The 26994-nt window shown below is 38.1% G+C and overlaps 1 protein-coding gene and 1 long non-coding RNA gene across 4 annotated transcripts in view; both read left to right on the top strand.

Moving 5' to 3' along the window:
• The window catches only part of LOC132643705 (uncharacterized), a 32446-nt gene extending 25427 nt beyond the window's left edge, over positions 1-7019 (top strand). For 2 of the 3 annotated variants that reach the window (XR_009583741.1, XR_009583725.1), the window contains exon 6: positions 6636-7019. The gene's annotated coding sequence lies outside the window, so the exon portion shown is untranslated. The remainder of the gene's footprint in view (positions 1-6635) is intronic. The other variant, XR_009583723.1, reaches the window with a different exon arrangement.
• A 7607-nt stretch (positions 7020-14626) lies between these two features.
• On the top strand, positions 14627-17166 carry LOC132599673 (uncharacterized). The gene is made up of 3 exons (XR_009566935.1): positions 14627-14850; positions 15619-15669; positions 16956-17166. It is a non-coding gene; the product is annotated as an uncharacterized LOC132599673 (long non-coding RNA).
• The last annotated feature ends 9828 nt before the right edge of the window (positions 17167-26994 follow it).

Raw genomic sequence — 26994 nt, 5'->3', positions numbered from 1 at the left:
ACTGTAACAAACAAATGGTCCACAGTTTCATATTGCCTGTGATCACAACAACAGCAGGTTGCCTCAGTATCTATCCCAATCCTTCTTACTACCTCTCCAACTGGTATTTTGTACTTCCACAACCTCCAGAAAAAGAAAGATATCTTAAAAGGTACCCATGATATCCATATATTGTTATAGACATCTGACTTGACTACTTTGCTCCTCAGTAAATCCCATGCAGTGCCTACAGTAAATTTTCCTGATGTTGTCATCATCCATCTTGGCATATCCCACTCTTCTTTTGGTTCATGAAGGTGCAATTCTTCTAGTATATGATCCACAATATCCACAGGAAACAATTCCTGCAATTTTCCTAAATTCCAACCACCCTGCATCATTAGTTCTTTTACATCTTGAACACCCTCATCTATTACAAAATCTTCTGGTATGATGTGATATAGAGCCCCTAATTTTGTCCAGTTGTTAAACCATACATTTGCAGTTCCACTCCTTGGTTCACCATATTTCTTGCTCTATATTATCTCTAGCCTCTATCATAGCCTTCCATACTTGAGAACGTCCCTTCCACTGCACAGTCTGAGGGCTGTGCCTTTTGCAATATTTGATCCACATGTAATTTGCCCATAGAGTATTTGTTGTCCTGAATTTCCACCACAGTTTTGCACATAAGGCTTTAGACACATCAAACAAAGATCTAAATCCTACTCCTCCTTCTTCTTTTGGCTTACACAGATTTAGCCAAGATGACCAGTGTCTTCTTCTGCCTTCCTCACTATTATTCCAGAAGAATCTTGAAAAGATTTTGTGCATATCATTGATAACACATTTTGGAGGTTTGATGGCTAACAACAGATGTATTGGCATACTCATTAATACATTATTGATCAGAACAGTTTTTCCTCCAAATGATAGCAATCTTCCTTTCGAAGTCTGCAACCTATTCTTGACTTTCTTGATCAGATCATTATAATCAGCCTTCCTTTTCCTTTGATGTGTGACAGGACAACCCAAATATGTAAAAGGAAAAGTGCCTCTTTTAAAACTAGTAATAGTCTCCACCTGTTGTATCAGCCCATTAGACACCTTACTGTGTACATAAAAAGAGCTCTTGCCTTTATTTAAAAGTTGGCCTGATACCTGCTCATATGCTTGTAGTACCTCCATAATTAACTACAAAGATCTAGCATTAGCAGATGAAAAATGTGTCATCTGCATATGCTAGATGATTCAGATTTGCACTCCAATTGGGCATTCCATAACTTCTAAATTCATTATTCTCAAATAAAGAATTCAATGTTCTAGATAAAACTTCAGCAGATAAGATGAACAAGGCACGAGAGAGAGGATCTCCTTGTTTAGACCCCCTTGGTGGAATGAAAGAAACCATGTGCTTGACCATTAAGGAGTATAGAGTACCAGTTATTTGCTATCAGCCTCCAAACCATGTCTATGAAAATTTCTGCAAATCCCATCTTTCTTAAGACTCTGATCAAATAACTCCATGATACTCTATCATATGCTTTAGTCATGTCAAGCTTAAGTACCACATTAGCTGGTTTTCCTCTTAGTCTAATGTCAGTCACAACTTCTTGAGTTAGTAGGACATTTTCAACGATACATCTGCCCTTAACAAATCCAGACTAGTTAGGAGATATCAGAGAAGGTAGAATTCCTTCCAGCTTATCATGAACCACTCTAGAAATCACCTTGTTGATGAAATTGCTGAGACTGATTGGTCTCATATCAGCAAAAGTCACAATGTTGTTCTTCCTTGGTATCAGTACAAGGTTGGTATGTGTGACTGACTTAGGAAGAGTTTGGCCATCAAAAAAGGCTTTCACTAGGTTGTATACATCAGCACCAACAATGTCCCAACACACCTGATAAAAAATTCCAATCATACCATCTGGGCCACCAGCTCTATCTGCAGATAATTCAAATACTGCCTTCTTCACCTCCTCTAAAGTTGGCATGCTTACCAGCTGATCATTAGTATCCTGATCCACCATACTAGGAACATGTTATAGCAATTGAAAATCTGAAGGGTCAACCTATTGAGAAAACTGCTATTGATAAAATCTACAATCTTCTTCTGCCAACAGTGACTCCCCTTCTATCCAAACACCTTGTTGATTCTGAATTCTTCTGATCTGCAATCTCTTTCTCCTACCATTCACAATACTATGAAAGTACCTTGTATTTCTGTCACCCTCAGCAACACTAGTCATATGTGACTTTTGTCTCCAAAATTCTTCATCATAATGAACATATTTTTTCAATGCTGCTTGTGCTTGCTGCAACACCATCCTTTTCACAGGAGTAGGATCCTCTTCAAAACATTGCTCCTTAATTCTCACCACCTCTTCCTTTACTGTTAGTTGCTTGAAAATATCACAAAAAGTTTCCTTACTCCAAGCCGTTAAAGCAGATTTCACATTTTTCAATTTCAGCTTGAATCTGATAAAATCATCCCCTTCAAAATCTGTGATCCATGCCTGATTAACCACCTCTAAAAAGGACTCATGTTCTGTCCAGAATTTTAAAAATCTGAAAGGCTTCCTCATGTGATGTGAAGATTCACCACAAGTAAGTAGTAAAGGAGCATGGTCTGAGCCAGTTCTGGATAAATGTTGCACCTCCATATGTGCAAACCAATCTTGTAGTTTTGAGTTTGCAATCATTCTATCCAGTCTCTTGAAAATACAGTCACTACCTGCCCTCCCATTCCACCAAGTAAACAGACTCCCCTTATAATTTATATCAAACAGCTCACATGAATTAATACAAAATCCAAAATCCTCATATTCATATGGGAATACAGGTAAACCACCAATCTTCTCATCTTCATTCATAATGACATTAAAATCACCACCTACCAACTAAGGCAATTCCATTTGATCAGCCAAACTATACAGACTATCCCATAAACTGATTCTTTCCAGTTGATCACACTTTGCATAGACCATGGTTACCATAAGTGACTTATCCCATTCTTGGAAAAATAGCTTTATAGTAATCTGTTGTTCCTGATCCTGCAGTATCTCCACATCCACATTATCATTTACAAAGAACCATATTTTACCATTGCAGTTGTAGTGGGCATATGGCATGCCTAATCTCCTTTTATATCCCTGAATATGCCTATAGTGTTGAAAAGTCTCCATTAAAGCTATAATGGAAAATTTGTGATGTCTGTACAGCATTTGGACTTTGTGAAAAGCTTTTTGTGTGTTCACAGATCTGATATTCCAAAAGAGTGTCTTCATCATCATTTAAAAATAGGCTTACAACCTCTCCTTAGTACCACTCTTATAGGAATAGTATCTGTGTTTACCTGTTTCTTTCCTTTCTTAGAGCTTTTCTGCCTAGATCTTCGTGAGATGTCAGCTTCTTTGATCACATTATTAAAAACCTGCTCCACAGAAACCTCTTCCTCACTTTCATTGAATTTGTTCTTTCCCTCATCATATTGCACCTTAGCTCCCACATTAATATTATATGAGATCAGATCATGCAGTTCCTTCAAAGGAGATTGTTTTCTCTGATGAATCAGTGGCTGAGCATTGTCCATTTCCACTTGTGCCACTGCCAAATCCTTGATCACTTCCCTCTGAGGAGGAAATTAACCAATGCCATTGTCATTAATTGAAATGCTCAACTCTCCCTCCTTCATTGTATTATTAGGACCGAATTCCTGGACCTGATCCAATGATGGAAGATTTGATGTTTGACCTGTGTCTACAAACTCCAAATCCCCTTTGGCATTTGTCAAACTATCAGCCTCATTCTGCATTTCAACCCCACATGATTCTATACCATGCACATCATTAACATTTTCCATCTGTTCATATGTATCATCACCATCTGGAACCTTTTCTATCTGCTCCATACTAAATCCTGAGGCATGTCCATACTTAGAAAGAAAATTCTCCTCAGCAGCACTGACACCCTCATTAATCATGTGTCCAACAGTTGCACTTGTGTCTTCTAAATCCTTGTCAGGATCTTTTGCTTCAACACCAGTTACATCCTCATGAATAATGTACCCCACACATGTAGTTGTGCCATCTAAATTCTTGTTAGGTTCAATTTCCTCAACAACAATGAGACCTTCTTCAACCATATCTCCCTCACTTTCGTGCACATCTTTTGTTGTCTGACCTATTTCATTTGAGTCCATCTTCGTTTCTGAAATTTTGTTGGGATCATCTCTATCACTGACTGCCACACTTGATAGTAAATGCTGAACATTCTCCTTCATTCCTTTGTCATCAACAAACTTACCCTTTTCTACCTCCTTGACCTTGTCATCTGTTCCCTTGTCCTCTACATTGTTATCAACTTCTTCTATGATTTTTTCTAACACATCAAAATTATTATGTGTAGAAACTGCAATGAAACTCTTGTTCCCAGTCTCAACAGGCATCTTAGTTTTGTTTTTTCCTTTGTCATTTATTCCAGGATAAGTAACAACCTTCCCACTTGATAGAACTTTAGGGACATATGTTTGGATAGGATATCTCCATCCCTGCTTTCTTCTGCTTTTTCCAACTATAGATGTTGTAGCCATGTTTGATACATCCCCCTTCTCATGCTCCTTCTCCTCTTTCTTTGCATCCTCATTTATGTTTTCCACCAGTTCAGGATGCAGTACTCGACAATCATCATTTGAATGACCTTGCAACATGCATTATGTGCAATACTTTGGCAAGTAATCGTATTGTATGCGCACCTTTTCCACCCTAATATCGTTAGTCTTCTCATCTTCGATTTCCATCAGCACAAACTTAGGTAGATCAGATAGCAAATCCACTTGAACCTTAACCCTTGCGCAGTTAGGTCTAGTTTTATTTATGGTGGCCATGTCCAATACTAAGGGTTTCCCAACTGCAGATTCCAAAGTAAATAAAGATTCTTTCACAAAATACGTGGGAAGTAGATTTGGGAAAGAAATCCAAGCCATGGCTATTGACGTTTCTTCCTCAACCTTAAAGTTAGAATTATAAATTAATGGCCTCATTTGATACGTAAAACCATCCTTAGATTTCAACCAAAAAGCACCCTTCGAGGACATATTAATGAAATCCTCCATGAGAGAACATCTTATCAATAAGTGTCTATCTCTCAAGAGACCAATATCACACTTTCCCTTCACGCCACACTATTGAGGGATAATAGTTCTTAATTCTTGCAACTCCGGCCATCCATAAGAAAACTTACCAACAATGGCATGTTGTAGGTTTTCAATCTGCTCAATTCTAGACACTTCAGCAGTTGCCCAACGCACCACAGGAATACCGTCAACGGACGATACCTCTTTCATTGGTATGGGATCACAGTTGGCTTTGAACGTGGGAACTGTTCCATGCACAAGGGTTTGAGCATAATTTGGAGAAGAAGAAGTGGATGGGAGAGCTGGTTGAATATCGTGGGATTGAGGGTGATTGAGGGGAGGATAGTTTACAATGTTCATCGTTGGTGAAGGCTGACCAGCCACTGGTGACGGCTGGCCAGCGGCCAAGGTGGCCATGGTTTAGTTAGGGTTTAGTAGCTAGGGTTGCATGGGAACGTAGGAGAGAGAAGAGAGTGAAGTGGCACTTGCCTGTATTGTTGATTTTATGGGCTGGATTATAAGGATTTGATATGGATATTACTATTACTATCATTGTTGGTATTGCTGTGATAACAGGAGGTTAATTGGAAGTTCGGGTTAGGCAAGTTATATAGGGGAAATGCCGTCCGATTTCCGTTAAGTTCTTAACTTATAAAAATCCTAACCAAGGAAGTAGGAACTAAAGAATGATTCCTATAAGCGATTGATCGTAGATTTATAAGCTAGAAAGTATAGTTTACTAACGATAGCATTACTTTCATATTAAATAGGCTAAAGAAGCGACAAAGTAAGCTTGGTTATGGTAGATCTACGACAGGTATGTAAAGCTAACCGTTTCTTCTTTTTGGCATGATCTTTATGAAACAAACAGACGTCGTGTATATGATTCCAAAGAAGTTCCTATTCTTAGAGCCACTAGGATGGCCAATGTTCTTGAGTTCCAGATGCTATTTCATTATGACTTGATACGTGTATATGATTCCAGAAATTCTATTTTGATATAATCCATAGTGACATTCGAAAGGTACTTGATGTGATTATTGTCTTGATTTTAAAATGATAGCTCGTTTTGATTATTCTATCAAGTCTTAGATGTGTTTTAACTTGCATATGGTTGCTCACTACTCTGCTCGTGCATGCCTCAATATGTCTTTCACCGAGTCCCGGGCCGGGTATGTTATCGTGCACAGTTTCACTGCAATGTTCATCGAGTCCCTCACTAGATGGCCGGGTACGGTATATATATATATGATGATATGATGACATGTTTATGGTGGCCAGGATGGTATATGATGACTTTATTCACCGAGTCCCATAATGGGCCGGGTATGATATATGATATTGACATGCATGATTTATGTTTCAAAAGGCAAGAGTTTTGGTATTCAGAATGTTATACTTGTCTCCTGTACTCCCTATTTCAGTTATGATCCTCTTTACTGTATTTCATGCTTTATATACTCAGTACATATTCCGTACTGACCCCCTTCCTTTGGGGGGCTGCGTTTCATGCTCGCAGGTACACATAGTCGGTTTGGTGACTCTTCAGCATAGGACTCCTATTCGTCTGTCTTGGAGAACTCCGTTGTTCCGGAGTTTAGACTTTTGGTACAGATCTTATGATGTATATATATGTTTATCCAGGGGTACGACGGAGCCCTGTCCCGTTATATTTCACCATCGATACTCTTAGAGGTCTGTAGACATATGTGTGGGTTGTGTATAAGTTTTGTTCAGCTGTGTCTATACGATGTGCTATGATACGATGTTCGTCTGTAGTGGCAGCCTTGTCGGCTTGCATATGATATTGATGTGTCGTGGCAGCCTTGTCGGCTTGCGTATCATTTTATGATTTGATTAATTGTGACTCCTCAGGAGACAGTTTATCTGGATATATATACTTGACGACGTTATGAACCTTGGAGTTCTTTTGCAAGTTTCCATATTGTTCTTAGATTCAGTCTGATTATATCCAACTGGTACGTATACGAGTGTCCAGGTCGGGCACTAGTCATGGCCCACGGGGTTGGGTCATGACAGGCACATTTAAAAAGGAAAGTATCCCGGGAAAGTACGGTTGTCAATTGTACCGGGAAAAAGTAAAAAATAAACTTCTACGTGGATGGTGCTCTAAATGGACATCGTTTTAGTGTCACCACCTAACTTATATGTAAGTTAGGAAAACCATTTCGAAAGGGTTCATTAAAAACGGTTAAATTTTAAAAGAAACCAATATGTATCAACGTACAGGTAAGGATTCTAGTGATCCCCCGGGGAAGGTGTTAGGCATCCCAGTATAAAGAATCCGTAAAATACGGTTGACCTACGGGTTCTAATAGTATGCTTTATAGATATAAATTGTTTTTGATAAAAACTGTTTCTGCTTTATATTCCCGCAAATAAAGGTTAGTCATTCATGCTAAATACAACACTTTCGAGAAATAAAAGTGGTAAAGTTTTGCCCAAAGTTGGGCGTTTTGGGTTTCGGCCTAGAACACTTAGGTTAAAATCCGAAGGCGTTAACCTAAGTAGAACACTACGTAAGCCCACCCGAGTTTTAGAAAATGAGTTTTTTTAGATTTTAAGTTAAGCTTTAAGAAAAATCATTTTTTGGCATACTATTGTTAACCATATTTTTATATTCTTTAGAGTTTTAGCTATTTTTTGACGGAATTAGTCTTAAATAGTCCAAATCCAATTTTGGCCAAAACGGTCCAATCAATCAACGGGTCCAAATCATTTTGTCCTTTATAATGTTTTGATTAAGTCTATCAAATTTTGTCCCAAAAATCATAATTTAACTACTATTGAAATCTCAACTTTATACAAGTGATAATTAATTAGTCAAAAAGCCGATTTTACAAAAGAGTTTTCCAAAGACAGTTTTTATATTTCAAAAAATGGTTTTTGCGACTCTAAATGTGCGATAATTTAAAAGGTTCCAACAAATCATACACAAAAATGAATTGAAGTACAAAAACTAAATAGGATACAGAGTTGGGCCGACCAAGCCCAACATAAAATGCACAAATTAATATTTTTCGCTCCAATAATGTGTTCCAATGCTTATGCCGTCCATGCTATGGGTAGACTCGATCTAGAATTGTTAGCGGGCCTCGATGGACCCACCAACATATAGGGGTAATCACAACAAATAAGTATACATAGTATTAGTGATGTAATCGAGGATGGTAATTAAATTACGAAGCCAAAAATGAATTACAATGCTTTTGGGCCAAGCCCACAATTATTATATTAAAAAAATAGTGGATAATTTATGAAAAAGCCCATCAGTGGCCAAATATTATAATTATCAAATCACCAAAACTAAGTACAGGCCCAGAATTGTGGCCCAAAATTATCCTCTCCTCAAAATTTTCTAAGTGTCAGACTATGATATACACGATATACCGCCGATATACTCACTAAAATCGAGAGAAGAACCCATGAAGGGCATACCCTCTATACACCTGTTATATCCTGTATTTCGTACGTTCGGATATCCCAAAGTAGTCGTCACGAAGTAAAGGGAATGACCATTTTCAAAAATTTATTATAATGTATAAGTTGTTGTGAATATTATTTACGAACATTGGTAGTATGGAAATAGTGAGGAAGACTAAGGGTAAAAAAGAAAATTCGCGAAAAGGGTTCATGGAAAATATTGCGAAGGACTAAGGGCAAAATGGGAATTTCATAAAAAATATCAAGAATGTTCTTGAAGGGCCCTTGGCCGTGTGGCATGCCCCTATATGTCCACATTTTTATTAATTAATAAGGGCTAATGGTAAATTATAACAACATAAGGGGCAAAGCTTGCCAAAGAAGACATTAGTCTTCTTTGTTAAAATTTCAAGAAAACTCTAGAAAAACAAAAAGACAAATAAGTCATCTTTGCCACCAAATTAAGAAGAATCTAGAGATGGATAGGTGGCCACATAAGATTGGAGGAGACTATATATATATATAAAAGGAGAGGACTAATTCATCAATTTGGAGAGTTGAAGAAACAAAGAAAAAAAGAACACTTTGGAAGAAAAACAAAGGGCCAATTTCGGCCAATCTTGGAGGAAACAAGAACCTTGGAAAAATTTCTCAAAAATTACTCTCTACTAATTGGAAGGTCCCTAGCAAGGAGAAGAGGTCATTGGAACAAGTAGAACATTTATTGTTGCAAGATCAACATTCTAGCCAAGTGGGAAATTGAAGAAAAAGGGTAAGAACTTAATCTTCTTTTATATTTTATGTATGGTTGTATATGTTGTGGTGTGTGGGAGTGAAAGGAACTCATGAAGATTATGAAAATATGGATGTTGAATAGTTGTCCGTGTATATGTAGTTGTGGCCGTGTGGTCATAGTGTGATTTGGAAGAGAATGGATAAATTCTATGTAGTATGTTAGTTGTTGTTGCAATGTATGGAAAAGGATGGAAATTCATGAAAATCGGGGTGTAGTTGTTGTGGCCGAGAATGTTATTGTGTGGTAAGCTATGATGAATTGATTTCATGTAATATTCTAGTCGATGTCGTTGCGGGTTCTATGATATTATATGAAGGTTTAAAGGGTTGGAACGAAATGGAAATTGGTTGTAGATTGGTGGAGAAGTTAATGTAATATTAGTATGCTTCTTTATGTTTGTATGAATCTGATGTTAGCAATACATGGTTTTAATGTGGGTTATGAATCTAGAATAAAAATGTGTGGTTACACTTTTGTTGAAGTTTTCGGGTAGCATTAAATCATTGTGAATATTGTGAATGTTGTAGGACTATGTAGGAAGAGCGCTTAATGTTAGAATGTATTCTTGAATTGATTATTGACGTTATAGCTTGGTTGTTGGTTGGGTTGCTATTGAATTGGGCCGAGCCATATTCTCGGGGGTGGCATATTACAGGGGAAATGCTGCCGAAATTTCGGCAGACAAAGTGTTAATTTAAAGAATCAACTTCTAAAGGCTCTAATAAAGTTTTGGTAAACATGACCAATTTGTATATTTTGGCGGATTTGGAACGTGAATTTGGAGTCGCATAAGAAGCAGAAAATGTATGTAAGGCTTCACCCTTCTTTATATGGCATGTCTTAGATGTAATATGTTGGATAAGAACCTCGAGGTCCCTTCTACCCTCCAGAATCCGCATCTAAAGTTTCCCCTTTTTCAATCAGTAGAATTGAATTAAAAAGTGTGCAAAATGTTGGAAGAATGTCCTAAACCTCTAGGACTCGCATAAATAGGACCCGATGACCCTAAAAGCCCTCACAAGTAACGCCATGTAAATTCGGTACGCCGCCTCATTTGATCCGAGGTGGGCCAATTGTCCCCGGATTTTCCTGATTGTTCCGTTTGATCTAGTTTGAAGCAGAATCCAAAGAAAACTTTTGATCCTTATTCCGTTCACCGAATGACAAGTACTGTAACTATGCTAACGAGGATACTCCTATGATGATAATGATAATGATGATGTTAAGAAAGAGAATATTCCTATGATAAGTACGACAAGAACGATTCCATGACTAAGAGTCTTGAGTTAAGAATCTAATGTGAATGTGAAAGTGTTATACTAGTTCTTGAACCTCAATTCTATTCCTTAGCTATGACACTAGTTTCTAAAAGACTTCAAAACATATGAATTGGCGGTTATAATGTCCATGATTTCATTCTATGCTATCTCTTAAGGCTATTTTCCGTTGGTAGTCTCGCCTTAAAATACTCGTTCCTTCAAGGTGAGACAAAGCGACCATGATTATTCCATAATGTAATCGGAGGTCATCGACCTTACGTCACCCCGATGGACACATGACTTTCTTTGGGCTCTCATGCATGCCAATTGTATGACATACGTATATGAATGTGAACATGTATATGTATATGTATATGGGGAAAGGGGAAGGGCCACTGTTATATCACCACCTGATTCAGCTGGATTTCGTCCCGGACGCGGGATATGGGAGATCCGGATACGGCGTCTTTATATGTGATATATATATTTATATATAATATGTTGGGACACTGTTGGGGAGGGGGGTGGGAGAGCCGATGTACTCGGCGTCTGTAAATGTGAATAAAGGATACCGTTTTCTGAAATGTTCTGTTTTATGTACATGTAAGTAAGAAGTACTGTTTTTCTGAAAAAGGGACTAAGCATGCATGGCAACTGCCTGAAAGGCATTCATATGTACAGGTTACTTCTGTCCAAGATAATCTCCATATGTCTATTCCGTTATTAATCATACTGTATATTCCTTTATTATGTCACTATTCATGCCTTACATACTCAGTACATTACTCGTACTGACCCCTCTTCTTCGGGGGCTGCGTTCATGCCGTGCAGGTACACCAGATGAGCCACAACTATCATAGAAGATGTTCCAGCGGAGTTGGCAGGCTCCACTTGTTCTGGAGTGCTGCCGAGTCAGAGTGTCTGAGCCATGATGTTTGTTTGATGTTAGAGACTTTGCAGACAGAGTCGTGGGTATAGAGTGTCGATAATATGTTGTATCATAAAGTCCATGTGATTGCAGATTCTGTTTGACTTGAGTACGATGGAAAAAAAAATCTCTTGAAAGTTTTACTATGTTTTCCATTTTTATTGATATAAGAGTCTAAGAAAGTTAAGTATGTAACAAGAGTCAGCGGGTTCGCTCGGCTCCAGATATGGGGTCGGGTGCCCATCACACCCTAGTAAGGTCGGGGTGTGACAAAGTGGTATCAGAGCCAGGTTGGTCCAAGGGGTTGTCTGCAAAGTCGTGTCCAGTAGAGTCCTGTTTATGGGTGTGAAGCCGGCCACATTTATAAACAGGAGGCTGCGGGACATCTAGGAAATATTGACCTTCTTTCTGTCTTAGATCGTGCGATAGAGCCAAGTCATAAGGAATAAGGTTTCCCTATATGAGCTATATGTATAACGAAAGAAAACGAGCAAGGCTGCGGAAGCTTATGAAGGTAAGTCCCGACGAAATTGTTCTGTTACCTGAACTGGAAGTATTGGATGGCGGGGATGTGCCATATAGTCGTACGTTCTGTGAGGCCTTGATGACATTGGCCGCATGCAGGTTTTGAATAATAGAAACAGTAAAAGAGGTTCTGCCAGAACGGGTACGTCCCACAGGAAGAGGTATGGGAAAGAGATACTGTGAATAGGTAATAATTGAAATGTGTTAGTTCAGAAAGGTTATGGCCTTGGACGTGGCGACGAAGGTGGGGTCGCTATTATCGGGAATCTGGAAGTCCAGGACAGGAGGTAGCCATTCCAGGACAGGAGGTAGCCATACACACAGGTGAAAGGTGAACAATGGGAACCAAGAAGGGTAAAATGGTAATTAAGAAAGAACGGACGTGTTACGGAAATGTCCCGGAGCTTGTAATACTTCGGTTTGCTTCAGAATATGTAATAAAGGTCATGTGAGGAAGCGGACGCGAATATATCAGCATTAAGACATCGAATTCCAGTGAAGTCTTGAGGTTAAGCGTGCTCAGGTGGGAGCAATTCCATGATGGGTGACCCCGTGGGAAGTTTACAGGAAATTCTACATATGCGGACATAAGAGACAAATGAGTAGATAGAGTAACCTAAGGAAAACTATAGTATATGGGACGGTTGGAAACCATAAGAAGACGCGTGAAACAAAGCAGACTAGCTCGGTGAAAGGACAGAAAGTGCACCACAGTCCCGGGATGAGGATAGGCTTGAACAACGCTTGGAAGTATTTGGTGAACTAGTTGACAGTGAATATGTATGTATAAGATATCCCGCACACGACTGTATCGGTGGCGTGCGAGCCCCAAACACCGAGACTACGGGAGGAAAGGTATTGATTACGCAAAGGTGCCTAAGTACGAGTGACAACAAGAATAAATGGTACAAGTGCGGCAAGTGAACTGTTATTATTTTACTATAGGTTGAGGTCGGAAATTCCAATATAACGATACTCGGAAAAGAAAGAGAGTGTGAGTAAATGGAAGATAGGAAGCTTAAATGTCGGAAAAGGGGAAAGTTAAGAAAACCTTAGTAAGTGAAACCCCCGCGAGAAATTAATGGTAAAAGTACGAGACCACTAGGATGAAAATTCAAGTAGGCATGTGAGACGAGATAGAGTGAGGTAAAAGGAAACAAGGAGAAATGTGGAGCGGTTGAGAGTTGATTTCAACAAGTAGGTCTAAGAGAATGGTGACCAGGGTAGAGGAATGTGAAGTAAGAAAAGGAATGCTCAGGATGGTGATGGTGTTGAGGTGACAGATCTGTAAAAGGACAAGTATGTAGCCATAGTAATATGCTTAGAGGTTTAAGAGAGTAACGGAACGTTTAAGCAATATGGACGCACAACTACAATACGAACACGTAGTTAAGAAAGAATTACGAGCAAGAGAGCTGAGCAAGTGAAAGGACGAATAAAGGATAGAAAGGCATGGAAATGTGGACAAATGAGGACCTAGACAGGAAGTAAAAGAAGAGCTTAAGATAAGAAGTTTTCGATATGTAGGCACAAAGTTGGAAAAGGAGGTGAGGAATAAGGTATAAGCGAAGACTTCATAAAGGACTATCAGCATATAAGGAACCCCTTAAAGGGGGGGGGGGGGGGAGGCCATATCAGGCTTACAAGGAATAACGATGAATGAAATGAGCACCAACACATGAAGTCAAAGACAAGTACACCTGTATCAAGAAGGTACGAAAGGAGACTGAAGAAGAATTGTAGTAAGAATCCAAAGGTGTGGCTTTTGTTAAGATATGGTCACGAAACAGTAACGGAAAAGAGATGATCTGAGAAAGACAGGGATAATACGTTGGCCCAACAAAGCAGAAAATCCACGACACGGGAAGAAGATTCATGTAAAAACCGAGAAGTTCGATTATAAAAGGAATGAGGTAAAGGATAAGGAGTGAGCGTGAAGGAAAGGACGACTACAAAGGGACCCTCCCGAAATATTATGACACTCCATAAGACCAGTTGAACATTCGAGGACGAATGTTCTAAAGAGGGGGAGGATGTTATATCCCGTATTTCGTACGTTCGGATATCCCAAAGTAGTCGTGACGAAGTAAAGGGAATGACCATTTTCAAAAATTTATTATAATGTATAAGTTGTTGTGAATATTATTTACGAACATTGGTAGTATGGAAATAGTGAGGAAGACTAAGGGTAAAAAAGAAAATTCGCGAAAAGGGTTCATGGAAAATATTGCGAAGGACTAAGGGAAAAATGGGAATTTCATAAAAAATATCAAGAATGTTCTTGAAGGGCCCTTGGCCGTGTGGCATGCCCCTATATGTCCACATTTTTATTAATTAATAAGGGCTAATGGTAAATTATAACAACATAAGGGGCAATGCTTGCCAAAGAAGACATTAGTCTTCTTTGTTAAAATTTCAAGAAAACTCTAGAAAACAAAAAATGACAAATAAGTCATCTTTGCCACCAAATTAAGAATAATCTAGAGATGGATAGGTGGCCACATAAGATTGGAGGAGACTATATATATATATAAAAGGAGAGGACTAATTCATCAATTTGGAGAGTTGAAGAAACAAAGAAAAAAAGAAGACACTTTGGAAGAAAAACAAAGGGCCAATTTCGGCCAAGCTTGGAGGAAACAAGAACCTTGGAAAAATTTCTCAAAAATTACTCTCTACTAATTGGAAGGTCCCTAGCAAGGAGAAGAGGTCATTGGAACAAGTAGAACATTTATTGTTGCAAGATCAACATTCTAGCCAAGTGGGAAATTGAAGAAAAAGGGTAAGAACTTAATCTTCTTTTATATTTTATGTATGGTTTTATATGTTGTGGTGTGTGGGCGTGAATGGAACTCATGAATATTTTGAAAATATGGATGTTGAATAGTTGTCCGTGTATATGTAATTGTGGCCGTGTGGTCATAGTGTGATTTGGAAGAGAATGGATTAATTCTATGTAGTATGTTAGTTGGTGTTGCAATGTATGGAAAAGGATGGAAATTCATGAAAATAGGGGTGTAGTTGTTGTGGCCGAGAATGTTATTGTGTGGTAAGCTATGATGAATTGATTTCATGTAATATTCTAGTCGATGTCATTGCGGATTCTATGATATTATATGAAGGTTTAAAGGGTTGGAACGAAATGGAAATTGGTTGTAGATTGGTGGAGAAGTTAATGTAATATTAGTATGTTTCTTTATGTTTGTATGAATATGATGTTAGCAATGCATGGTTTTAATGTGGGTTATGAATCTAGAATAAAAATGTGTGGTTACACTTTTGTTGAAGTTTTCGGGTAGTATTAAATCATTGTGAATGTTGTCAGACTATGTAGGAAGAGCGCTTAATGTTAGAATGTATTCTTGAATTGATTATTGACGTTATAGCTTGGTTGTTGGTTGGGTTGCTGTTGAATTGGGCCGAGCCATATTCTCGGGGGTGGCATATTACAGGGGAAATGCTGCCGAAATTTCGGCAGACAAAGTGTTAATTTAAAGAATCAACTTCTAAAGGCTCTAATCAAGTTTTGGTAAACATGACCAATTTGTAGATTTTGGCGGATTTGGAACGTGAATTTGGAGTCGCATAAGAAGCAGAAAAGGTATGTAAGGCTTCACCCTTCTTTCTATGGCATGTCTTAGACGTAATATGTTGGATAAGAACCTCGGGGACCCGTCTACCCTCCAGAATCCGCATCTAATGTTTCCCCTTTTTCAATCAGTAGAATTGAATTAAAAAGTGTGCAAAATGTTGGAAGAATGTCCTAAACCTCTAGGACTCGCATAAATAGGACCCGATGACCCTAAAAGCCCTCACAAGTAACGCCATGTAAATTCGGTACGCCGCCTTATTTGATCCGAGGTGGGCCCATTGTCCCCGGATTTTCCTGATTGTTCCGTTTGATCTAGTTTGAAGCAGAATCCAAAGAAAACTTTTGATCCTTATTCCGTTCACCGAATGACAAGTACTGTAACTATGCTAACGAGGATACTCCTATGATGATAATGATAATGATGATGTTAAGAAAGAGAATATGCCTATGATAAGTACGACAAGAACGATTCCATGACTAAGAGTCTTGAGCTAAGAATCTAATGTGAATGTGAAAGTGTTATACTAGTTCTTGAACCTCAATTCTATTCCTTAGCTATGGCACTAGTTTCTAAAAGACCTCAAAACATATGAATTGGCGGTTATAATGTCCATGATTTCATTCTATGCTCTCTCTTAAGGCTATTTTCCGTTGGTAGTCTCGCCTTAAAATACTCGTTCCTTCAACGTGAGACAAAGCGACCATGATTATTCCATAATGTAATCGGAGGTCATCGACCTTACGTCACCCCGATGGACACATGACTTTCTTTGGGCTCTCATGCAGGCCAATTGTATGACATACGTATATGAATATGAACATGTATATGTATATGTATATGGGGAAAGGGGAAGGGCCACTGTTATATCACCACCTGATTCAGCTGGATTTCGTCCCGGACGCGGGATATGGGAGATCCGGATACGGCGTCTTTATATGTGATATATATATTTATATATAATATGTTGGGACACTGTTGGGGAGGGGGGTGGGAGAGCCGATGTACTCGGCGTCTGTAAATGTGAATAAAGGATACCGTTTTCTGAAATGTTCTGTTTTATGTACATGTAAGTAAGAAGTACTGTTTTTCTGAAAAAGGGACTAAGCATGCATGGCAACTGCCTGAAAGGCATTCATATGTACAGGTTACTTCTGTCCAAGATAATCTCCATATGTCTATTCCGTTATTAATCATACTGTATATTCCTTTATTATGTCACTATTCATGCCTTACATACTCAGTACATTACTCGTACTGACCCCTCTTCTTCGGGGGCTGCGTTCATGCCGCGCAGGTACACCAGATGAGCCACAGCTATCATAGAAGATGTTCCAGCGGAGTTGGCAGGCTCCACTTGTTCTGGAGTGCTGCCGAGTCAGAGTGTCTGAGCCATGATGTTTGTTTGATGTTAGAGACTTTGCAGACAGAGTCGTGGGTATAGAGTGTCGATAATATGTTGTATCATAAAGTCCATGTGATTGCAGATTCTGTTTGACTTGAGTACGATGGAAAAAAAAATCTCTTGAAAGTTTTACTATGTTTTCCATTTTTATTGATATAAGAGTCTAAGAAAGTTAAGTATGTAACAAGAGTCAGCGGGTTCGCTCGGTTCCAGATATGGGGTCGGGTGCCCATCACACCCTAGTAAGGTCGGGGTGTGACAACACCTCAATATACACTATATACTCAGCTGATATCAACTCCCAAACACCACAATTAAATCATAAAGAAACTTCAAATCTACCCAACAAATGCTATAGTTCCCAGCTTAGGTGTTTAGCTACTAATTAACACTAAACAAACAATGAAAAAGTTCCTCATAATGCGTAACTACAAGGATAGTTATCAACAAGTTCAAAAGCAGGAGTGTCATAGAGTAACTCAACTGGTTAAAGAGGGAAAACCAAGAAATTATAGGCAAACAAATTACACATGTGCCAAGTCCAACAATTTTTTAAAAGTTGTTAATGCAAGAAAGTAGCATAGATATGAATCACCACCTAAGCTAAAACCAACATGTTGCAAATTCAAACATAAGTGAAACAGTATCAATGAAGTTTTCAATTCTCAGATTTTCCAGATTTATACTAAACAAGTTTTGAAAGATTATTTAGACAGTTAACAAGTCACAAACAAAATCCCAAAATACAAGTCCAATCTTAAATCTTTTTCCAGAAATACAGAGTGGTTGACGGGTTAGAAATAAGAGGCAAAATGAGTCACAATCATGGTCTTCAAACAAGTCAAGGGACATTTCTTCAGGTGACAGATCCTATAGAGTGTTCACAAGAGTTTTGAAAAATGTTTGGATTTTGAACATATTTTAAGATTGCCTAATTATACTAGTGAGGCAAATGGTAGTTATACATATGGTCCTAGAAACAAACCTCCAGATAAAAAATACTTACATAGATTTCAGACAGCTTCAAATATGAACCAAATAGGCATGGGCAGAAGTTTCCAACGTAAGTTTAGACCTAGGTGATCATGAAGAGATTTTACTCATAGACAAAACAACATCCATCAAGAAAAGAAAGACATGGGGGGGGGGGGGGGGGGGGCAGAATCATAACAACTTCATATCCATTCCCCAACCAGTTAAGTGTACCAATTTAGACAAGGCTCATAAAAAGGAATCTCAGCAATGTTATTGAAGTTCAATAAGGGATCATACATCAGCCAAGAAAAGGGAAAACAACCAAGTGAAAAAAAACAAGCAAGGGCAGTTTAGCTTTTCAATGACATTCATGGCCTTCTTTTAAACTTCTATAGTTAACACAATCACATTTTCAGAAAAAATTCATAGTCTTTGTGCTTAACACCTTGTCAATCATATTTCAAGATATTTTAAAGTCCAATTGTTACAAAGGCAGTCAAGAAGGACGAATCAAGATGAGCAAGCAAACAAGTAATCCAGTCTAGCTTTGAAAAAAAGAAAGGACAGTTCACATGAAGCACTAATACAAGATTTTTTCTTTCCTATAAATCAAATTTTGGTCTCTAAATCAGATTGTAATGCACATTTAAGCTAACAAAAATGCCATATGACTCCAGGTAAACGGGATCCGAGTAAACAGAGGTAAGACTCACAAATTTTATGTACAAATTGATGATGCTAGGTTTAATGTGTACCTTAATCACTTAGCAAGAATCACAAAGGCACTCTGCATAGGAAATAGTTTTACTCAACTTTTCAGATTTGGAAAAATGAACAAAATGCCAGCTTAACATAATTGCATTCATGATTTGCTGGTTTTAATGCCAAAATAAGTTTTCACCTTTTCTTTTAAAAGACATAAGTTTTAAAGACCCTAGTTATCTACAAAGGTCCATTTCCTTCAAAAATAGGTGAAACTACTCTAAACAGTGTATTAGTTATAAATAATATCACACACAGAGGTATTCCAAACTATATTGGTTTCAAGAGATCTAACAGTGTCTAATAAGGCTAATGAGGGATATAGTCTAGTCTAGGAAAGATTTTAAGTCAAGTTTATCACATTACAAGTCACACAACAAAGGCAGTCACAAACAAATGATTCGGCAGTTCAAAAGGAACTAGAAGGAACTCCTAGAGGATACATAGTACCTATTCTAGAATCAACAGGGTAGATAATGATTTACACAGTCAAGACAGCACAGAACAAGATAGACAATACACACTTTCAGATTTATTTGGAACAAAAAAGGACAGACTGAACAAGCAAAAGTGTCACATAGTTTTAAGTCAGTTTCTCTTAATTCCCAGGCTTTTGACTGTTAAAATTCCTAAAACTGAATGCTTTAGAATCTGTGATTAAGCCAAATTGGTTTTTTAAGGACTCAAGCAATAAAACAAACAGTTTTGCACAAATTATGGCTCACAAAGAAAGGAAAAACAACTTCTACAAATTTAGGAACTACACTCATCTTTAAAACTAGTTTGGACCTCTTACACCTATTTCTGAAAGACACAATTCAATTTTCCATTTCTTACAACATAAATGACCTCAAAACAGGATAGATATTAAAACAAGACCATTTCTGGCCTACTTCATTTTAAAATTTTCACAGTTTCAAGACAAGAACAACTAGAAAACTGCACATGACTATAAGACTTGTAGTTTAGGAAGAAACAGGTTCTAAAATCTTAAGCTTATCACCCACTTTGTTAAGTCTAGCATCTCAACAAATTTATAATCCACAAACAAGACTAACTTACAACCTTTTCTAATTTATTTTGACAAAGTTAAAAACTAATAAGGCATCCAAACTTCCTTTTAAACCATAAATCATACTTAGACAGTTTTAAACTTCAAGTCCTTATACTACATCTCAAGTATACCTTTTACTCCTATAAAATCATTTTTCTGTCAAAACAAGAACCTAACAAGATCACAAATCAGGTTATAAGACCTTCAATCAAATTTAGCAGTTTTAAAATCAAGAATGACTTGTAAGTCCTATTTATCACACTCAAACTCATATAAGACACCCAAGTTTTCATAAGTTGCATTTAAACTTCAAACAAGACTCCAGGATCTATTTTCAGAAAGAATCTTATTTATTTAGAATAGGTTTTAACATTCTTAGTAGCAATCATGTAGTTCTAAATAAATCAAGCTTTTGAAACAAATAAACAGTTACCCAACAATGAAGGAAGAAGTCTTTATTCAATACTTGAGACTAAAACAGGCTTAAAAAGGGACACTTTTTTGACTTAAAGGTGTTTTCATTAATCATATTTTCCTTTCAAACCTTCCAAACAGTTTTCCAATCTAACTCATAATTTTAAACCATCAAACAAAGTTTAAGGTGATATAAGAGCACAAACTAAGGCCTATATTCAAACAACCAAGGTTATCTAATAAGAACATCAAAAGCAGCTATTTTAGATCAAAAATATCAACTCCACTTAACTTAATATCAAGAATCCTAACCTAAACTATCTTTTCTTCATTTTTATTAACATAAGCAACCAAAAATTACTTAACATTACCCAAGTGTAGGTTTCCTAATTCATTTTTCTATTTCAAAATAACAATAAGGACACAGAATACTCACTTAATCACTTAAACAGAAACCAAACCAATGTGTAATCATTTTTCTAACCAACAAACATCACAAACAATAGGTAATCATAACTTGAAATAATAACAAGGATTGAAACAAGAATTTACCTTTTATTGGGGAAACCTAAAGATCAAAAGTGGATTGATTCAACACTCCAAGCCACGAAACCTTTCTTCAATCCTTAAAATCACCTTTTTCTTCTTATATTTTTATATTCTTCTCTATATATTTATTGTATTTCTATATATTTATCAATTGTATAGCTAGTGTAGATGAAACATAGGTTTTTCTTTTAGGGAATAAAATCTGGACCCATAACTCGTTTACAAACTTGGTATTTATAGCACCAAATCTATAGGAATCCTAGGACAAAATAGAAGGACACATGACAACTATTTCCCCCCTAAAATTTCGCAAAATTCGTACATTATCTATATTTCAAAATCAAATCAGATAGGACAAAATGAGATGCTTACTAATTGTACCCTAAATTTCAAAATCCACAAAAATCAGATAAATACGAGGATAGTACAAATGCCAGCATGAACCACGTATATTGTACAATTGTACCAACTTTGTACCAAGAGGATAAGAATCCTCAAATTCGTACCTAACCCCGACGAACCATCATGGAAATTACCTAGGAGCTCATGTAATTGCGTGTGGCGCATAAGTTGGTAAAGGACTCGAGGTCCCGCCCATGGCAACCACCCGCATGGGTGACTCGAGCAACATCCATAAAAATGGCTCAATTCGGGTCTAAAAAATAAAATTCAAATGAAATTAAACATGGGAATCACGAGAACTCGTGAATGGGCATGAAAGCCCTCTCAAATCCCGCCAAAAATGGCCGTGAATTGCCATGGAACAGCCACCAAAGGCGGAACCCTAAATCGCCTGAAAATCGGCTCTCACAAAGGTGGAAGGGTCGGGGGAAGGGAAATGAAGTGGGGGGGGGGGTGGAAGTTTATTTTTAATAAGCTTCCATCCCTTTTTTTTAAAAAAAATCCCCACCCTTTAAGTTTTAAAAATATTTAAGGTAACCCCCCCCAAATGAATCAATTAAAGACTACATATTATAAATACCGCGTATTACTAAGTAAAATAATTATTTAGGCTAATTAAAATTTAAAACTCGAAGATTCAAAATATTAGCTTTAAAACAAGCCTAATATCGACATAGTTCCGGGCATTATTTTAAATATGAAAAATGTGGTCAAAATGAGCCGTAATTCATACGTCGTTTTAATTAGCAATTTTCCCGAATTAGATGGAGCGGGATGCATATGTTATTTTCAAATCATATTTGTGAAAGTAAATAACTCGTAATTTTCTTGTATTTGTCAATTTTTATGAAATAATAATAAAATGTCAATTTTTGCAATTTTCTTGGGATTTTAAAATTTTAATTTTTCAAGGGTGTACTTTTGCTCCGTCTTTGACCCGGGAAACTTGAAAACTAAAATACGCATCTTATGAGGTGAAAATTGAGTGTCAACATTGAGATAGCTCGTATGATTCATGCTATTGTTGAGTTGATTTATCTGAGTCTTGTTGTGACTTATGGCATTGTGACTTATACTTCATTGGCACTGATATTATTGATTGATCATGCTTAGATTGGTGTGGTGCTTCATATTGGGTTCAAGACTTGAACCATATCTTGAGATTCATCTTGTGTACGGACATATATATATATATGTCACGACCCGACTAGGGGGCCGCGACGGGCACCCGGTGCTAGCCCACCAGGGCACCCCTTGGCTTACACTTACACTTACATCTAGGTGAGCCACATAATTAAACATATATTTCTATTTATCCGTCATGCTAGTCCCATTGGACAACAACACCTTTATATCAACATTGGCATCTATGCCATATCAATGTACATAAGCCGACAAGACCAACAAAATGATGTACCAAAATATAGGCCGACAAGGCCAAACATATCTAACCATATACACATGTCTACGAGCCTCTAAGGAGAGTATAACATATCATATAGGCGGGACAGGACCCCTCTATGCCCATAATTATGTACAGAAAAGAATAAGTACACAAAAGCTATAGCTCCGAATGAAATAGAGCCCCGCCATGTAGTCCCTGAGAACGAAGCTATGGATCAAGTCTGTCTGTCTGTGCACCTGCGGGCATGACGCAGCGTCCACAAACAAAAGGACGTCAGTACGAAGAATGTACTGAGTGTGTAAAGCATGATCAACATCAATATAGAAGCATAATAAGCAATATGAGAAATAGCATAGGAAGGGAGATAGTAATATCATCGTCATAAGCACTTACTTTCCTTTAATAGGAACTTTCCATTTCTAATGCGTATTTGTGTACATACCTCTGTTCCCATATCCATATTCGTATTCGTACTCATTTACATATCCTTATTCACACTCATATCATGTACCTATTCTTATTCGTAATCGTATCATATTCGTATTAATACTCATCTCTATTTCATATACCTATCCATAGCACATACATATCCATGTCATACATATATTATTTACATAGCATACCCTACCACGAAGGTTCGGTGTTTCACGTACCCGACCATAGCTAGGCTCGGTGATCATACATACCTGGCTAACTAAGGCTCAGTGTTACACATACCTGGCCCTACCAAGGCTCAGTGTTGTCCGTACCCAACTGCAGTGGTGCGCGCGCATCGTCATATACATATATATATACATCTATATATTCTACCCGGCCATACAAGCTCGGGGTTTCATAATAGCCATACATAGGCACACATACATATTAGCTCATAAGCATCTTTACTATTATCATCACTATCATCATTGTCATCGTTATCGTCATCGCTATTACCATTATAGTCGTTATCAATATAATTATCACTATTATCGTCATTCGTTACCTCTATCTTTATAGGCTTACTCGTCATTTGAGGAACTTAGTACAATCGTAGCATATTAAGAGTCGTGAGCTTACTAGCTCGGAAGATCGAATTATTTGAAGGACATCATAGACTTATAGAAGATATAGACGTCTGGCCAAAGAACCATGCCTTATGAAAGAAGGGTTAGCCTTACATACCTTTCCGTTCAACTATTTACCACTTGTACGTTCTCCTCTGAAGCTCACGTTTCTACCTTCATTAAAGTCATACTATCATTAGAATCGATAGCTAGCATACATGACTAAAACTAGAGAAAATCGGACAGCATCTCCTTTATTTATACGACACTCCTCCATAGCGTACATCAACTCCCAAACGTCAATAATACATTCACAATACTATAACAATGATCATTATTCATCCACATTACCCACATTCCTCAATTTACTTTCAATCACCCGTATCCATGGTCATAACACATGACTATGTTCATTCATGTACATTTGCCTATCACATGTTCTCAACATCATTTGTAACGTATTTATATCACAACACATCAAGAATCATGACTCAATTCAAACTATTTCTCAAAATGGCACTATTCCATATTCATGACCCATTTTTCTATATCCTTCTACAATCCAAGTATTTCAACTCTCAAATACCTTAAACAACATAGAAATATCATAAATCTTACCTTAGATATTGTAGGAACAAGCCTTGGATGGTAATACTTCACTTGAGCAAAAACTCTAGTTCATCTCCAATGAGATTTCTTGACTTGAATGATCTTTAATGAGTTTTCTTACACTTGATGCACTTAATTTATGTTGTTGATCACTAATAACCCTGGAATTCTTGTGGAATAAATATAGAGAGATGTTTTAGAGAGAAGGGGTGTGATATGGAAGTGAAATGAAATAAGACTTGGCCCCTTATTTAATGATCCAAAACTGTCCCCGACCATATATACGGACCAACATACGGTCGTTTGGCCGTATGTTTGGTCCAGAAAGGTGTGACATTCTGGGATGATTATACGGTCCCAACATACGGACCGTATAATTTATACGGCCAGTATGTTTGGCCGTATAACCCCCAGTGATTCCGAAGCTCGTTTTGTCGACTCGTTTGATCTCCAATCCTTATGGAACCTTCTTAGCACTTGTTCAACACCTCAATACCAATCTAAGGGACGTTATCACTCTTATCCAAGACATCATTAAGTCCTCGTTAACTCGTTACTCGTAATTCCTCTCCGATACCTATCGTATGCCTTGCCTTCTCTTGGCCAACTTTCTTCCCCTATCTCTATCATCTTGGAAATCTTAACTAGGGTCATCGAATGTCGTTTCTCACTTATTGAATTAACGTATGCTCGTACTCTTCACTAGTCTGTTCACTTGTACATCAACGAAATTGTTTTTGAGGTGTAACAATATATATATATATAAGACATGGAATGAGGATGTGGCCTAGTTATGGGCTCGTGATCCGAGGCCAGTTTAGGAGCGAGTGGTACATGGACACCATGGGCCCTCGCGAGTCATGACTATCGTCTGAACAAGGCCTTTAGTATGTGTGTACAGTTATGATACTTATAATTGGTTGCATTGCATTGGATACCATCCTTTCCTGTGATTCATTGTTGAAATGTTGTTGTTGTCGTGTTTTTGTGCCTATCTATCTATCTTCCTGGTTTTATGAATGTATGCATGATACTAATGTTAGTCGGCCTATGACATCTACGAGTACATAGTGTTTGTACTGATACTACCATGTTGCACCCTTTTTGAGAGCAGATTGCATTCCGGAGTCCTCTTTTAGAACTCGCATATAACCTGAGGCTACTTCCTGACCAGATATGAGGGCAAGCTTCTCTCCATGCCATGCCGCCTGGAGATCTCTCCTAGTTGATGTCTATCCAATTTCCAGACATTATTGTTATATTCATACACTTATGTATTTCTTAGAAAATACTATGGTTAGAGTCCTTGTATGATGACTTTCATTCTTGAGGTTGTAATTTGTAGTATTCAGCACTTATTTAGTGTGTATGACATGACTTAGACATATTATTATTGATTCTGTTATTCTTTAAGTTGTATTTGGATAAATATTTTGATAAATGAATGATTAATCGGTTAAAGGGATGGTTGGCCCACCAGGGGGTTAGTGTGGGTGCCATCATGATGGGTTGGGTCGTGACAAAGTTGGTATCAGAGCCTTAGGTTCGTCAATCTCATTGTACAAGGACATGTCTAGTAGAGTCTTGTGGATCGGTACGGAGAGTTCTTTACTTATCTTAGAGAGGCTATGGGACACTAGGAAAACTTAAACTCCTTCTTTCGTTTGTGCTAATTAATTACAATTGGTATCTGGATGATTCAAATTGGTATCTGACTTTTCATTCTATTCTCTCATAGATGGTGAGGACTTGTGCTAGGGCAGCCATTGATGAGGCACCCAAGACAGCCCTCGGGGCCGCAGCTCGTGGTAGAGGCCAGGTTAAAGTCCGTGGATCTGGTAGAGGATGGGGAGCAACCAGCCAGGGGAGAGGCTCCTGCAGCTGGTCAGGCTCATGCTATATTAGTTTCCACTGCACCTCCGGTAGTTCTGGATGAGATGGTAGAGTTTACAGCGGCACCAGCTCAACCAAATATTATAGCTACTCCAGTGTGATTAGATGTTAGGGTTTGTGTGTTGAACTTGTTGAACGGATTGACTAAGATGGGTGTATTACCGGCTACTCTAGATGGCCAGGGTGTGAGATTAGCAGACCAGATTTCTAACAAATTCCATATTCCAGGAGCACGCACGCTGCAGCTGTGGCTCCACTTTTAAATGAGGCTCCAGGACCAGAGATTTTCCCTAGACCAGTGGCAAGCTGGGTGATGACCGGTGAGGAGCATGATCTATTTTGGAGGTTCACCACGATGAAGCCTCCCGTCTTCTACGATACCGAGTCCGAGGATGTTTATGAGTTTATTATTCATTGTCATGAGAGGCTCCCCAAGTTAGGGGCGATTGAGAGCCATGGTGTGGAGTTTGTGACCTTCCAGCTCTTGGGTGATACCAAGTTACGGTGGAGGCTCGTTTTCACTATTTATCTCGTTATGCTCTACTGTTATTGCCTACTGAGGCTAAGAGAGTTCGTAGGTTTGTGAAATGGTTGAACCCTGCTTTACAGCTTGTAACTACAGGAGCTTCTTTCCAGGATGTGATGGATCATGTCACTACAGTTGAGGGTGCGAGACAGGACAACTATATAGGTAAGAAGGCCCGCAATGATGGTAGTTTCAGTGCTATGTTCTCCCAAGGTCAGGGTCAGTATGGGTAGAGTTCCCAAGTTTATTCGGGTCGCCCTATCCAATCGGCTATGTAGGTTTTTGTTGGAGGGCCATCA

The sequence above is a fragment of the Lycium barbarum genome, chromosome 6 (assembly GCF_019175385.1).
Source record: "Lycium barbarum isolate Lr01 chromosome 6, ASM1917538v2, whole genome shotgun sequence".
Classification (NCBI taxonomy): Eukaryota; Viridiplantae; Streptophyta; class Magnoliopsida; order Solanales; family Solanaceae; genus Lycium; species Lycium barbarum.
The sequence above is the reverse complement of the archived record's forward strand: the minus strand, read 5'-3'. Positions and strand labels throughout refer to the sequence as shown.